Genomic DNA, 17,017 nt, shown 5'->3' on the forward strand with positions numbered 1-17,017 from the left:
ACAATGTTGAAAACCTCATAGACTGGAAGAATAGTGTTAAAGAATATAAAAAGGCTCTCCACAAAGTAAGAGCCGCCTACTATTCAAAACTAATAGAAGAGAATAAAAATAACCCCAGGTTTCTCTTCTGCACTGTAGCCAGGCTGACAGAGAGTCACACCTCCACCGAACCCAGTATTCCTCCATCCCTAAATAGCAATATCTTTATGACCTTTTTTAATGATAAAATTCAAACTATTAGAAATAAAATCAACCATCTCCTGCCCTCAATTGGCACTAATACCCTCCCAACAACAGAGATCTCAGAAACGGCTGAGAATCCTACCCATTACTTAGACAGCTTCTCTCTGATCACCCGTGATCAGTTTACCAAATTAATCTCAGGTTCTAAACCAACAACCTGTATCTTAGATCCCATTCCTACCAACTTACTTAAAGACATTCTGCCCCTAATTGATAGTTCGTTACTTAACATTATCAATCTGTCATTATCATCAGGTTATGTACCACAGTCTTTTAAAATAGCTGTCATCAAACCCCTACTCAAAAAACCCACCCTAGACCCAGAGGTTTTAGCCAATTACAGACCAATATCTAACCTCTCCTTCATTTCTAAAATCTTAGAAAAAGTGGTAGCCAATCAGCTGTGTGAGTTTCTCCAGGAAAATAATATATATGAAGACTTTCAATCGGGGTTTAGAGCCAATCACAGTACAGAGACAGCCTTGGCAAAAGTCACTAATGACCTTTTAATAGCCTCAGATCAGGGACTTGTGTCTGTCCTCGTTCTGTTAGATCTCAGTGCAGCATTCGACACAATTGACCATCAAATTTTATTACAAAGACTAAAACAGTTAATTAACATTAATGGAACTGCCCTTAACTGGTTTAAATCGTATTTTTCTGATCGCTCCCAATTTGTGCAAATTAATGATGAGTCATCTGTGCGCACCAAAGTTAATCATGGTGTTCCACAGGGCTCTGTGCTCGGCCCAATTTTATTCTCATTATATATGCTTCCACTAGGAAACATTATCAGGACACACTCGGTAAATTTCCACTGCTATGCGGATGACACCCAGTTATATTTGTCAATAAAACCTGAACAAAGTAATCAATTAACTAAACTTCGAACATGTCTCAAGGACATAAAAACCTGGATGACCCGCAATTTTCTCTTATTAAACTCAGACAAAACAGAGGTTATAATACTTGGCCCCAAACACCTTAGAGATGCATTATCTAATGATATAGCTGCGCTAGACGACATTGCCCTTGCTTCCAATGAAACAGTCAGGAACTTGGGAGTGATCTTCGATCCTGATTTATCCTTTAATAGTCACTTAAAACAAATTTCTAGGACCGCTTTTTTCCACTTGCGTAATATTTCAAAAATTAGACATGTCCTTTCACAAAAAGATGCAGAAAAACTAGTCCACGCCTTTGTTACATCGAGACTGGACTATTGTAATTCATTATTATCAGGCTCCAGCAGGAAGTCGTTAAAGACTCTACAGCTTGTCCAAAATGCTGCAGCACGTGTCCTGACGAGAACAAAGAGAAGAGAGCACATTTCTCCAATATTAGCATCGCTACACTGGCTTCCAGTTAAATCTAGAATAGAATTTAAAATTCTCCTCCTCACCTTCAAGGCCCTTAATAATATAGTGCCTTTATACCTTAAAGAGCTGTTAATACCTTATAAACCCACTAGAGCACTCCGCTCCCAGAATTCAAGCCTACTTGTCGTCCCTAAATTCTCTAAAAGTAGAGTAGGAGCCAGAGCTTTTAGCCATCAAGCCCCTCGGCTGTGGAATAATCTACCACTTTCAGTTCGGGAGGCAGTCACCATCTGTTCGTTTAAAAGTAGGCTCAAAACCTTCCTTTTTGATAAAGCTTATAGTTAGAGCTAATTAGTGCGCCAGAACGTTACTTGTTCTATTTTATGACACATGACACACGGAGCTTCTCTTTCCAGCTTCTCCTTCCTCTTCTCCATCCCTATCCCCCTTCCCCGGAATCCCTTTGCTTTATCACCCGCAGATCCAGGGCCTCTGTGGCCGCACCATGGATTACGGTTTGTGGATCGCGCATCGCGGTGTTGGATCCAGTGTGGCGGATTCTGAGTCATGTGGGCTGATCGTGGTGCTGGTGGCGGACCCTGTGTCGCGTTGGCATTGGGCACGGGCGGTGGACCAGGACCGCAGTGGTGGCTTGTGATGGGTCCTCCTGGTGGGCGGCGGTGGACGGTGACTGAGGACTGAAGTGGCGTCTGGTCTGGATGGTGGATCGTGGTCTAGATGGTTGCTGAGCATGGACTGTGCTTCATCAATGCTGCTAGAGACTTTGATTATTGATGATGTTCTCCTGCACGTGGCATCTATTGCACGTCTGTCCGTCCTGGGAGAGGGATCCCTCACATGTGGCTCTCTCTGAGGTTTCTACATATTTTTACCCTGTTAAAAGGGTTTTTTGTAGTTTTTCCTTACTCTTGCTGAGGGTTAAGGACAGAGGATGTCACACCCTGTTAAAGCCCTATGAGATGAATTGTAATTTGTGAATATGGGCTATACAAATAAAATTTGATTGATTGATTGACATTTGAAAACTCTTGAGGAGAAGTTGTCATTTTATTTCTCCTCAGCGTTCACAGAATGCCTTGACTGGGTTAGGGACCCATACAGCTCAGCATCAGTTGCTGGAAAGGACATGGCTTTACAGGAGCAAGAGGAACTCATTGAACTGAAACAAGATCATGGTTAAAAGCTAAAGTTTGCTGATCTTCCTTTGGACAGTTTTTGGTTATCTGCTGCCAAGGAGTTCCCCAATCAGGCCAACAAAGCTATTTGGACATTGCTCCCATTTTCCACAACATATCTGTGTGAGCTGAGCTTTTCAAGCTTGACTTCGATAAAAACTAAAAACAGAGAGAGACTGAGAGCTGTTGAGGAAGAGCTTTGTGTGTTTCTGTCTTCAATTCCTGCCAGAATATCTGTCTTGTGTTCATCTAAACAGGCCCAGGTTTCACACTGAGTGAGTGTAAATATATGTATTAATTACTATATTACTAACTATATGTATTATATGTACTGTTTTAGGCCATAGAGTGTTATTTTGGTTGCTGGTGTGCCCCAGGATTTTGTAAATGTAAAAAATGTGCCCCGGCTCAGAAAAGGTTGAAAATCACTGCTGTAAACAGTCACTAACTGCAAGGTATTAGGTGAGTTCCAACAGCCTTCCTTTGACGGAAATTCTGCTTTTAGTCTAGTGTATTGCACTTCTGTCCATCCTGGGAGAGGGATCCCTCACATGTGGCTCTCTCTGAGGTTTCTACGTTCTTTTCACCCTGTTAAAAATGTTTTTTGGTAGTTTTACTTACTCTTGTTGAGGGTTAAGGGCAGAGGATGTCACATCTTGTTAAAGCACTTTGTCTCATACATACAATTTGTCTCATACAAATTGTGATTTGTGAATATGGGCTATACAAATACAATGTGATTGATTAATAAAACACTTGGAATGGTGAAATAAAGCTAAATCTGCAAAAACAGTTAAGATGTTGAGGTTTTCAATCACATTATTGGTCAGAATGCAGGTAAACACTAAGAACTGAGAAGTAAAGCTACTTTTGCAGAAATGGTTATTATGTTGACTTTGTTAATGATAGAGTTGCTTACAGTCTAGGAAACCGCTTGAAATGGTGAAATGAAAATAAATTTGTAACAGTGTTTAAGGTGTTGAATTTATCAATGGCTGAAGCTCAAAATCAGAGCGTTTTGAATGTCAAAATGAAAATTTTGCCGAAACTCCACTCAATTGAATGAATGATAATTTCCCCCACCCCAATATGTTGCAACATTTATGTGACAAATATAGTTAGCTCAAAGGAGCCAACATAAATTCAAACAAAAACAAAACAAATTGCCTGACCCAAAATTATTTTAGGTGCAGGCTCCACTCTGCCTCTGTCAGACTCGTCTTCTCTGTGGCAGCTCTCCTCCTGCCTTTTAGGCTGGGGTTTATTCAGCTAACTGCAAGCATCTGCACTGATGATCCCATGCTACAGCTGTAAGTGCTCTCCGAGCCACCTCCGCACCCACAGACCCTATTGTACGGTGGCCCTGAGAGCTCAACGGACTGCAGCTGAAGAAACACAAAATACAAGCAAAGTAAGAAAACATCTTCATCAATTTAACAACACAACACAACACATTACGGACGTCATTACGGTAAGCGTACTGTGTCATTTCCTGTTTTCTTGCCACTGGTGGTGGTCGCTCTGTGAATTAGCTCTGGTGCTAAACACAGCTGTTTCTCTGTAGCACTACGGCTAAAATCACCGGTCTGTAGTTAAACACTGGCACATACCAACCCTTACTCTATCGTGCTTAGTGATTCTGTGTTCTGTCTGAGCTCACCCTCGTAGCTATATGGGCCATTCTACTGAATTGGTGCAAAGTATTGTCCCCCAACAAGAAAAACTATTTACAAAACAATTAAGTATTCAGACATAGATATTTACTAAGAATATGTTATGGTCTATTTAAACCCAAGACATTAAAGGAGATAGGGATAAGCTAAATATATACAAAATCATCATTTATAGGGTACTTTCTATTGGGAAGTAGCTGTCCCCAACCCTGACATCTAAATTTCCATGTCTGAAAATAACCCTTTTTAAATTTTTTTGATTTTTTTCAATGATCTTATTTCAAAGATCTTTATGATTAAGTTTAAACAGAACTTGGAAGAATTAGATTTATTGTGGGTTTAATTTTTAAATTAAAAAACTATACTCAAAAAATCATGTCCCCAGTTTTCATGTCACTACCGAAACACAATAGTTTTAGTCCATTGGCTGAGCCTGTTTTTTAGCCACATCCCTGCATTTTTGACCAGGCAGTGACACTGCATCCCTGTCCTTCATGGCTGAATGGTAAATAGCTAAATCTCATACTTTTGATATAAATGTGATCCAAAGTCTGAAAATCAGTGTGTAACCTTAAGAATTGTCACTACCGAACTCATATTCTCTTCAATTAAGTAAACTTTTTTGGGGTTTTATGCAAAGTATTATGTTTTTATGTGTGTACACCTCTTCAAAGATGTGTATACTAGCCATGTGCTTGCTAGCATTCTTTAGTTATGCTCAAAGTTAGCTATAATTGTCACTACCGAAACAGTCACTACCGAAACATATGGCCAAGTTTAACTGCACATTATTCAACAGTCTGAAGCCGATCTCACTGCTGCAATTTGCCAATTCGTGAGATGCTAGTTCTGCACAAATACTTTAATAGTGCTCACAGGACATATCCATTATTACATTTTTCCAATTCTCTGACCAATATTTTTTCCTTGAGGTCAAAGTCATGCACAACATTGGGTGAAACCACTTTTATTGGCCACGACTAGAGGACAAGATCTGGTACACAGTGGACAAGGTCGTCACCTTAATCCCACCACCAGAAAACGTCACACAGAGGCATGTCCAGATTTCCCTCAAGAGTGTTCACCGTAGGATGTGAAAAGTTAAATTTGTGAATAGGATTTGTGATGGTGTCTGACATTAAACCCCCGTAAACATACAGTACAACATAATATCAGTTATTTGGCAAAGTTTTCAAGAATAAAATTATTCTATTGACCACAAAACATCTGTGTTTTTAATATTCCCAACCTAAAGCATGTTATGAGTTAAGATTAAGCAATAAGGTTGAGGAAATATGATGCAACCTTGCAAACAAAATACTGTGGTCACTCCAAAAACAGTTCAGTCACTACCGAAACACTGTATGTTTGGTAAAAAATTAAGTATATTGAGTTATCAAATAAAATGTTATGATAGTGATTGGTTTAATGTATGTTAAATTTCATCAATCATCAACTCCGGAATCAATACGATCAGTATTATGCATTTTACAAAGAAATATTGCATTTAGATTTTGATGAATTGTATAAATTGAACTTTGAAATTTGTTAAAAATTTAATTTTTATTGATTTTAACGTGAAAACATTCAAAAAATACTTTTAAAAATACTCTTCAGAGAAAGGAAGGAAACATAATCTTAACAGGTTAATAATAATACATTTTTACTATAGTTTATTACTATGTTTCGGTAGTGACAATTTTTGGGAGAGGAAAAACATTCCAACACAGTCTGAAAACACAACATAAAAATTGACGGTTCTTTTACTAGATATGTGTACTTTAGATATGGTACAATATATATACGGAAAAAGTTTTGGGAATAAAACATACAAAATTTCAAATATTTCCAACCTGACTTTGCACCAATTCGATAGAATATGGCCCATATAGCGATGTCTTCTCTCTCTCCCTGTTGCTCCACTGCTCTCTCTTGCTCCGAGTGTCTCATGTTTACCTACTCCTCTGCCTCCCTTAACAGTAGTGGTACATGTAATAAATGTAGTGTGTTGATAGCGATGGAGGCGAGGCTTAGCGACTTAGAAGCTCGGCTCTGCAGCTTAGAAACTCCGTTAGCTGTAGTTAGCCGGCTCCCGCTAACCGCGGAGTCACGTTGTTTAGCACGTAGCTTAGCCTTAACGAGCAGCCCCCAGACTAGTCCCGTGCAGCCGGGAGCCCAGGGCAGCTGGGTGACAAACCGAAGGGGGCATAGTGCTAGACTTAAAAAGCCCACGATTAAAGAGCCACCAGCTCACGTTTAAAATTGCGGCTGTTGCTGAGGGGTAGAGTGGTCGTCCTCCAACCTGAAGGTCGGCGGTTCGATCCCCAGTCTGAACCATCTGCATGCCGAAGTGTCCTTGGGCAAGATGCTGAACCCTGAATGGCCCCCATAGTATAACAAAAGTTCTGCAAGTAGATGCACTGTATGAATGTGTGTGTGAATGGGTGAATGTGAAACTGTACTGTAAAGCGCTTTGAGTGGTCAGACTCACATTCTGACTAGAATTGTGAGAACTCACATTCTGACTAGAATTGTGAGTCTGAGACCGCTCCATTGGGCTGTGATTATGGGGCGTGTTTCAACTAACCAGGAAGTAAAATTCCTCTTCGCTCAATTGGATAGACCTACAACCAATCAGAGCAATGTAGTATGTGACGTATGCTAAGCAACTCATTGTGATTTATTTACTAACGCCGGGTTCACACCGGACGCTTCAGCGCAGCGCCAAGCCTTAAATAACAGCTGGCTCCCATCCACTCCCATGTTAAAACTTTGTGCCGGTCACACCGGAGGCTGACTGGCACAAAGTTTTAACATGGGAGTGGATGGGAGCCAGCTGTTATTTAAGGCTTGGCGGTTCAGCGTCGCTTCAGTGTCCATTGTGAACAGCCAAGCGCCGGGGCGATAGGGATTAGCGCGGTGCTTTGGCGTCGCCTCCACGTTCTGTGTTCCTCTTTCAAAATGAATGCGCTGTCGATGTCTTCTAAAACAGACTCAATGGCAGCATCTACACATCTCAGCTCGCCAGCGGCAGGCATGTTTGTTGAAAACTAATTCAACCCAAGGGCACTTTGATGACCTGGTTGATTACGTTACCGTTGATCATCTGTCAATCATCGTATAATGCCCGCCCTGACAATCTGATTGGCCCGGTCGGGGCATAATTTTTTCCCAATGGAGCGACTCCAGACCGAACTGCCCAACCAAAAATGTTGTGGGCGGGGCTAAGTTCGTCTGGCATCCAGGCTAATCAAAACTAGAAAAGCGCTATATAAATACAAATACAAATCCATAAAATAGATTCGCTCCACTCAGCGAGGCACCCGCTGATAAACAAACTCTGATTATTGGCGACTCGGTTCTGAGAAACGTCAGGTTAGCGACAATAGTTAATGTTATCCCAGGGGCCAGATCCGGCGACATCGAATCTAAACTTAAGTTAATGGCTAAAACTAAAAAAGGTAAATACAATAAAATCATAATTCACTTCGGCAGCAACAACTCCCGGCTTCGCATGTCGGAGGTCACTAAAGTGAATGTTGAGTCCGTGTGTGCTTTTGCTAAAACGATGTCGGACAAAGTCGTTTTCTCTGGCCCGCTCCCTAATACAACAGGTGACGACATGTTTATCCGCATGTTGTCTTTTAACCGCTGGCTGTAGTTGTGGTGTCCTGTAAACGGTGTGGGCTTTATAGATAATTGGCTAACTTTTTTGAGAAAACCTGGTCTTGTTAGGAGAGACGGCGTTCATCCCATTTTACAAGTTAAAACAACCTCTGAAACAACACAGGAAACCCAGACTTTTAAATGTGGTCTTTTAAACATTAGATCACTGTCAAAAAAGGCTCTTTGGTTAATGAAATAGTCTCAGATTACAACATACATTTATTGTTCCTCACTGAGACGTGGCTGCATCCTGATGAATATGTCAGTCTAAATGAATCTATTCCCCCCAGTCATATCAATTCACAGGTTCCTAGAGAATTTGGGCGAGGAGGTGGAGTTGCTGCTATTTTTAACTCCAGTCTATCAATTAATCCTAAACCTAAACTCAGCTACAAATCATTTGAATGTCTCGTTCTTAGTCTTCCACGCCAATCCAGGAACCACCAACAGCCAATCATATTTGCTGTAGTTTACCGTGCTCCCAGGGCTTATTCTGAATTTTAAAGGAATTCCCTGAGTTTTTATCAAACTTAGTCCTAAAGACCGATAAAATTATTATTGTTGGTGACTTTAATATTCATGTTGACAATAATAAAGATTGCCTCAGCGTAACATTTATTTCAATACTAGACTCTATTGGTTTCAGTCAATGTGTGCACAAACCTACTCATTGTTGTAACCACACACTTGACTTGGTATTGTCGTACGGTATCGGAATTGAAAATTTAACAGTATTTCCGCGCAATCCAGTTCTATCAGACCATAATTTAATAACCTTTGATTTTTCAATAACTGAATATATGTCACTAATAAAAAATTCATTTTCTAGATGTCTACCTGATAGTGCTGTAGCTAAATTTAAGGAAATAATTCCAATTACATTTAAACCGGTGTTAGCAGTAGATATAAACAACAAATTCTTTAAAAACCTGAGCTCCAGTGAGATCGACCACCTCGTCGATAGCTCTGCAGACTCATTACGATTAACATTAGACTCAATAGCACCTCTAAAAAAGAAAAATGTCAAACATAGTAAATTAGCTCCGTGATTATCAAATTATCAAGAAAACTAGAAAGGAAGTGGCGCTCCAGCAACCATGTTGAAAATCGAATAGACTGGAAAGAATATAAAAAGGCTCTCCACAAAGCAAGAGCCGCCTACTATTCAAAACTAATAGAAGAGAATAAAAACAACCCCAGGTTTCTCTTCAGCACTGTAGCCAGGCTGACAGAGAGTCACACCTCCACCAAACCCAGTATTGCTCCATCCCTAAATAGCAATATCTTTATGACCTTTTTAATGATAAAATTCAAAATATTAGAAATAAAAAATAAACCTTCTCCTGCCCTCAATTGGCACTAATACCCTCCCAACAGAGATCTCAGAAACGGCTGATAATCCTGGCCATTTCTTAGACATCTTCTCTCTGATCACCCGTGATCAGTTTACCAAAATAATCTCAGGTTCTAAACCAACAACCTGTATCTTAGATCCCATTCCTACAAAATAACTTAAATAAATTCTGCCCCTAATTGATAAGTTTGTTACTTCACATTATCAATCTGTCATTATCATCAGGTTATGTACCAGAGTCTTTTAAAATAGCTGTAATCAAACCCCTACTCAAAAAACCCACCCTAGACCCAGAGGTTTTAGCCAATTACAGGCCAATATCTAATCTCCCCTTCATTTCTAAAATCTTAGAAAAAGTTGTAGCCAATCAGCTTTGTGAGTTTCTCCAGGAAAATAATATATATGAAGACTTTCAGTCGGGGTTTAGAGCCAATCACGCTAGACGACATTGCCCTTGCTTCCAATGAAACAGTCAGGAACTTGGGAGTGATCTTCGATCCTGATTTATCCTTTAATAGTCACTTAAAACAAATTTCTAGGACCGCTTTTTTCCACTTGCGTAATATTTCAAAAATTAGACATGTCCTTTCACAAAAACATGCAGAAAAACGAGTCCACGCCTTTGTTACATCGAGACTGGACTATTGTAAATCATTGTTATCAGGCTCCAGCAGTAAGTCGTTAAAGACTCTACAGCTTGTCCAAAATGCTGCAGCACGTGTCCTGACGAGAACAAAGAGAAGAGAGCACATTTCTCCAGTATTAGCATCGCTACACTGGCTTCCAGTTAAATCTAGAATAGAATTTAAAATTCTCCTCCTCACCTTCAAGGCCCTTAATACTATAGCGCCTTTTTACCTTAAAGAGCTGTTAGTACCTTATAAACCCACTAGAGCACTCCGCTTCAAGAATTCAAGCCTACTTGTCGTCCCTAAATTCTCTAAAAGTAGAGTAGGAGCTAGAGCTTTTAGCCATCAAGCCCCTTCGGCTGTGGAATCATCTACCACTTTCAGTTCGGGAGGCAGACACCATCTGTTCGTTTAAGAGTAGACTCAAAACCTTCCTTTTTGGTAAAGCTTATAGTTAGAGCTAATTAGTGCGCCAGAACATTACTTGTTCTATTTTATGACACATGACACAGAGCTTCTCTTTCCAGCTTCTCCTTCCTCTTCTCCATCCCTATCCCCCTTCCCTGGAATCCCTTTGCTTTATCAGCCGCAGATCCAGGGCCTCTGTGGCTGAACCATGGATTGCGGTTTGTTGATCGTGCACCGAGGGTCGCGGTGTTGGATCCAGTGTGCTGGATGTGGGCTGATCGTGGTGCTGGTGGCGGACCCTGTGTCGCGTTGGCATTGGGCACGGGCGGTGGGCCAGGACCGCGCTGGTGGCTCGTGATGGGTCCTGGTGGGCGGTGGTGGACGGTGACTGAGGACTGGAGTGGCATCTGGTCTGGATGGTGGATCGTGGTCTGGATTGTTGCTGACCATGGACTGTGAATGCAGCGGGACTGTTTGGCATGTCGTGTTGGGGTTGTCCTTCGGGATGTCTACCCTCATCAAATGCTGCTAGAGACTTTGATTATTGATGATATTCTCCTACACATGACATCTATTGCACTTCTGTCCGTCCTGGGAGAGGGATCCCTCAGATGTGGCTCTCTATCTGAGGTTTGTACGTATTTTTACCCTGTTAAAAGAGTTTTTAGTAGTTTTTCCTTACTCTTGCTGAGGGTTAAGGACAGAGGATGTCACACCCTGTTAAAGCCCTATGAGACAAATTGTAATTTGTGAATATGGGCTATACAAATACAATTTGATTGATTGATTGATTGACATTACAGAAACGCGCAGCAAATACAGAAATGCACAGCAAATACAGAAACTCACAGCGAATACAAAAAACGACAACGTAAGTGTTTCCGGAGGACAGCTAAAATTGATGGACACTGCTGCCACAGGAGACACAAATACGCCCAACACATCAAACAAATTCGGGTCCACACATGACACTTCAGCCCCTCTGCAGTGTTGTGCATATTTTTGCGACAGTTAATTTAACAAATCAGTTTTCAAGATTAACGTGAACGTAACTTTTTAGATGATCCTCGTATCAGGCCATCATGAAATACCAGGAGCGTTTGTGTGTGTGAGTGCTCCCAAATAGCGCACACACACACACACTGGCCCCCGGGGCCCCGCCTCCGCTCACCAGCTCTTGGAGGGACGCACAGTGAGATCTGAGCTTGGAGGGGGCAACATTTTTCAACATTTTTCTTTTGATAGTAAAGGTTGCCTACCCCTGCACAATATGGACAATACCCATGAACAGGGTTAGGGTTAGCAGTGAAATTCTGGTGACATGGCAGGCAATATCTACGCAGTAGACGACTTTACAAAATAGAAAAATATCTATATAACATACAACATATAACATTGTAACATATAACATAATCAAATCAAGCAGCAGTTTACAGGGTGAAGGAGTGGAGAATATTAAATTAAATAATATGAATATTAGTGCTGTCAGTTTAACGCGTTATTAACGGCATTAACGCAAACCCATTTTAACGCCGTCAATTTTTTTATCGCGAGATTAACGCAGAGCTGCCAACTCTCACGCTTTCGCCGTGTGACACGCATTTGCATGTTGGTGGTTGACTAAGTCACAATAATTTTTTAAAACATCATCGTATCAGGCCGTCATGAAGTACAAGGAGCGGGCGAGTGTGTGTCTGTGTGTGTGTTTGTGGTTCCAGTAAGCTCACCGTAGCCCCGGCCTCTGCCCCCGCGCACTCGCTCAGAGAGACACAGTGACATCAGAGCTCGTTCATGTGAAGCAGACTCTCAGTGACTCACTGCTTCTTAACTATGAAAACAGTGAAAACACAGAGTTTCTCTGGTCTCAGCTGATCAGAGATCAGCGCCTCAGCTTCTCGATCAGAGCAGAAGCTGCAGTTGGTTTCTACCGAGCTTCAGTCTGACCTGCTCTCGCTTTTTGTTTCAATATTTCGCCAACTAAAATATATATTTTTAAGCTACTAGGCTGCAGCTATATGTTTTTATTTATTTCAAAATAGGGTACTTCTTATTTCATACATTTTCCACAAATATGGGGAGGACTGAAACAGCCCTACACAGCTCTGTGTTTAATTTGTTTAAACGTAGGCCGACACTTGCCTGTGTATTGTGTTTGTTTGTTATTTTGTTGCTTGCCTGTTTGAGAGGCCTGACTGCTATGTTCACAGCAAACTTGAAAAAGAAAACATTAAGCCATGGTTTAACTGCAATATAGAGTCCTTGTTTACCTGAAATGTGCGGTACAAATTTTATTTTGTACCGCCCTGTTTGGCAATGTTGTTTTTCAATAAAATAACCTCTCCCCTCCCCCCCCCCCCCCTGCACATTCCTGAAGTCCACGATCATCTCCTTGGTCTTGCAGACGTTAAGAGACAGGTTGTTCTCTTGGCACCATGTTTCCAAGAACTCTAACCTTATCTCTATAGGTGGTCTCATCGTTGCTAGAGATGAGACCCAGGATAGTAGTGTTGTCTGCAAATTTCAGGATGATGTTAGAACTGTGTGTTGCCACACAGTCCTGCGTGTACAGGGAGTACAGAAGGGGGATGAGTATGCAGCCCTGAGGGGCCCCGATACTCAGGTTCAGTGAGGAGGAGGTGTGTTTCCCATTCTCACCACCTGGGGCATTTAGGGCGGTATGCAAATTGGAAGGGGTCAAGGGTGTTCAGAAGGGTCAAGCAGAGGTTTTGACCAGCCGCTCGAAGCACTTCATGATGGTAGAGGTCAGTGCTCAGTGGTAGTTGTTGAAGCAGGTGATAGATGATTTCTTAAGTATGGGGATGATGGTGGACTGCTTGAAGCAGATGGGGACTGTTGAGAGATGTAGGGAGAGGTTGAATGTGGAGGTGAAGACCTCCGCTAGCTGGTCGGCGCACCCCCTGAGGACGCGGGCTGGAACTCCATCGGCCCCAGGTGACTTTCCAGGCTTCACTCTTTGAAGCTCTCGCCTCACTTCAGCCACGGTCAGGGACAGAGTGCAGTCGTCTCGGTCCTCGGCCAGTCCCGCGGATGGAATGGTGTTGGTTGCCTCAAACCTTGCGTAGAAGATGTTGAGGTCATCAGGTAGGGAGGTGGCATGCTGATCATCACTGCTATTTCTCCCTTTATAGCCACTGATGTGTCGCTGGCCACCCCACAAGCGTCGAGGGGTCAGAGCTGAGGTAGTTGGATTCCAGCTTGTCCCTGAAGTTTCATTTTCCATTTCTGATGGCCCTCCGCAGGTCACATCTGGACCACCTCAAAGCCTCCGGGTTACCAGAGTTATAGGCATAGGACCATGCTCTGAGTTTAGCACGGACATTACCATTTACCCAGGGCTTTTGGTTCGGTAAAGTCCTGACACGGACCCTAGGAACAACATCATTGATGCATTTGGAGATATATGAAGAGACAGTGTCTGTGTATTCGTTAATGTCACCATCAGCTACAACACAGAACATTTGTTGTTTCAAAGCAGCCCTGAAGAGTGCTAATGGATTCAGCACTCCAGCGTTGAACTGCCCGAAAAAAAGTTTTTTCCTGTTTAAGGCGTTGTCTGTAGGTTGGGATGAGCATAATGGAGGCGTGATCCGACTTCCCAAAAGCAGGGAGGGGTTAATAGCTGTTCTGTATTTGCGAGTAACAATGGTCAAGAGTCTGGTCACCCTGGGTGGGAAAATTAGCACAGTTTATGCAGTTTAACACGTCATGTCTCTAGCTCAGAACGTTGTGGAGTCATGGCGCTTTAAAGACAAAATTATATTTGAGATCATGTTCGGCCTTGTGGGTCTTAGGGGATTAACAGGATATATCTGCAGTACATTTTTTTAGAATTTATTAAAATAAAACCAAAACAGTTTAGCACATTTTCCAAGATCACTGACGGACACGCGTCAGTGCTTTTCTATATTTGCAGCACGTTTCTGTATTTGTAGCGCTTTTCTATAATGTGTAGTGTTGTGAAATTGATGAAGATGTTTTCTTACTTTGCTTGTGTTTTGTCCAATTGCATGTGTTTTCTTAAGTTGCATTGCGTTGAGCTCTCAGGGCCACCGTACTATTGCGATTAATCTGATTATAAATATAGCCTGAGTGCTGACAGTGACCCTACTATTTGCTTTTCAGCTTCTTCTTCTTCTTTTTATGAATGAGTTGCCTTTTTGAAGAACTCGACATCCAACTTTACAAAAATGACAAAATAATGCCCCCCACAATTTTCCATGATGGTGATCCTATTCATTTATTTTTGTCTAGAATATTGCAATTTCAAAAACATATGTATCATGCTAGGACACTAAACCCTCTAGCACGCTTCGCCAAAACCAATAGGAAGATGGCTATGGATCGAACACAAATTTGGTCATCAATGTCATCATAGGGACATTTTTTGATTGAAAGATATTTTTTTGGTGAATTTTGTTCAAGGGACGTGGCCTTGGCATGGCAGCAAATTTCAATCATTCACATCAAAAGAGTAGTGCTTATAACATGTATACTGTCCAATCTTCACATTCACAACAAAGGTCCTGCCCTGAACAGAACCATACGATAATATTTGAAAATAGTCATTGTCCCCTTTACCTGTGACAGGAAAAGTTATGTTTTATATTCGGTGTCCTGCGGCTAGCCCGTTTACCCGATGCATGTTACATTTGGTCAGGTCAGCCTAAAGGAGTTGGTGATGGCATACAGTATAATGAAACCTATAAGTTTTCATCAGGGGGCATGTCCAATCAATGTTTTTCGCCATGCATCTTCAAGTAGCTGTAATTTATGTGTTTTTGCTCCAATCACTGTCAAACTTCATATGTTGGATTATTCACAGTTGCAAATTAATTTATCCAACTTCCTTAAAGAGACACTGAGTGTAGGTTCAGTTTGACCTACTTTTGGTAGCTCTTTCCACATCCAAGTCTACAAGTAGAGGGCTGGACCACACTTCGTCCTCTTTGTCTCCAAACTTTTCACCCTGCCTGTTTGTATGGATGTGTTTGCAATGAGTCTTTTGAGTAACCGTCAATGTAACTAAAAATTCTTTAACTTTATTTGCATCGCATTATATTTAAGAATAAAGGTTAGTGGAATGTTTGAGAAGTCCACAGCCTCTGATCCTGACATTCCTGTAAGGATCACACCCAGGTTGGACTTTTTTGTGAGGAACAAAGAAAAGCAAAGAGGCAGTCGAGGAGGTGGTCTAGCCTTATACCTTACAAATGAAAAATCTTAGAAGATCCAAAAATCGCAGACATGGACAGAAGGTAGAAATGGCTCTTTAAACGTCTGTGCACTTACCAATAACACTTGCATCATAAATTATTTTATCATTGAACATAAGTTTGATTTTATTTACCTGATTTAAACATGGCTCAATTCAGATGGAGCTGCTCTCTTAAACGAAGCCTCCCCCCAAACTTTAGCTATATACAGACAATATGTGAGGGAAAGAAAGTGGGAGGTCTAGCATCTATATTTTCAAACACTTAAATGCAAGCGTCACAGTCTATGTAACTGTTTATATCTTTTGAACATTAAGCCTTTAGATTGTAAAGTCTAATCTAATAGTTTGAATCTCTTTTTATCGCCCTCCAAAACCTGTAGCTTAATTTTCACCAGAAATTTCTGAACCGCTTGTGACGATTCAGGTAGGGTGGAAGGACCCCAGAGCGGAGGCAAAACACAGAGCACGAAGGTGGTGCATTCAAGGGTGTTTATTGATCGTGGGACAATGCAGAATGACTGGGTGCTGATAGCTCCGGGAGTTCGTCAGCGGGGAGGAGAAGCAGGAGGACAGGAGGACGGGTTGCTGATCGCTCCAGGAGATCATCAGGGGGGAGGAAAAGCAGGTGAGCAGGATGACGGGTTCCTGGAGGACAGGAGAAACAAACATGGGGGTTACGAGATAATTCGCTACAAGAGAAACAGACTGAGGGGCCGAGAACGAGTAGCTACCACGGTAGTGACACGGACGAACTGGCGATGACTCAGCGCACAGCCAGGGTAGATATAGCCAGAGGGTGATGAGTGCAGGTGAGCTGCCTGGTGAACCTCCGCCGGGTCATCTAATGGAACGAGCAGCACCTGTGTGGGAAAAAGAGAGGGGGGGAGGGGCACTGGAGGCACAGAGGAACTGTGACAGGATTTATCATAACTGGTGATTTAATCTGCACATTGATGACACCCCGGATTGCAAAACCATGAACTTCATGAGATTATATGAATAATCTAGCCTTCAACCCAGACCAATGGGGACAAGGCCACCTAAGAAAATGAATATACGCCCCCCCCCCCCTGACTATTAGGGGGTTCAGCAACAGCCAAAGCAGTAGGCATTCACACAGTCCTATGGCTCAAAGAGTTGTCACAGCAAGAGGTCTTCTTACACCAAGTCAGCCCCTAGTCTTCCCACAAGATCTCAATTTAGTAGGTGTTCCAGGAGCTGCCATTCCTCTAATTTGATTGATCTCCAAGGCAGCATTCTTGAGGAAAAGAGGACGAAATATGAACTAGAGGA

This window comes from Platichthys flesus, chromosome 4 (assembly GCF_949316205.1).
Source record: "Platichthys flesus chromosome 4, fPlaFle2.1, whole genome shotgun sequence".
In the NCBI taxonomy this organism is placed as follows: domain Eukaryota; kingdom Metazoa; phylum Chordata; class Actinopteri; order Pleuronectiformes; family Pleuronectidae; genus Platichthys; species Platichthys flesus.